Source organism: Gavialis gangeticus, unplaced genomic scaffold (genome assembly GCF_001723915.1).
Source record: "Gavialis gangeticus isolate Ggan-Ray unplaced genomic scaffold, GavGan_comp1, whole genome shotgun sequence".
Lineage (NCBI taxonomy): Eukaryota > Metazoa > Chordata > Crocodylia > Gavialidae > Gavialis > Gavialis gangeticus.
This window is the reverse complement of record NW_017729032.1, coordinates 14,685,148-14,685,376: the sequence shown is the minus strand read 5'-3', so window position 1 is coordinate 14,685,376 and position 229 is coordinate 14,685,148.

Below are 229 nucleotides of genomic sequence, written 5' to 3'. Positions count from 1 at the left end.
AAGGGCCAGGGTGCTGTGAGTCATGAGTGAGGGGCACTGGCAGGGACGGGGGCCTGTGGATCAAGTGTGAGGGGCACCAGCAAAGCTGGGGGGAACTGTAGGTTGAGAGTGAGGGGGAGCAGCAGGGCCCAGTGGGCTGTGAGTCAGGGTTGGAGGGACTATATGTTGGGAGTGAGGGGCAATGGCATGGGCAGGGCACCAGCATATCAGGGCTGCTCAGCACCACAAG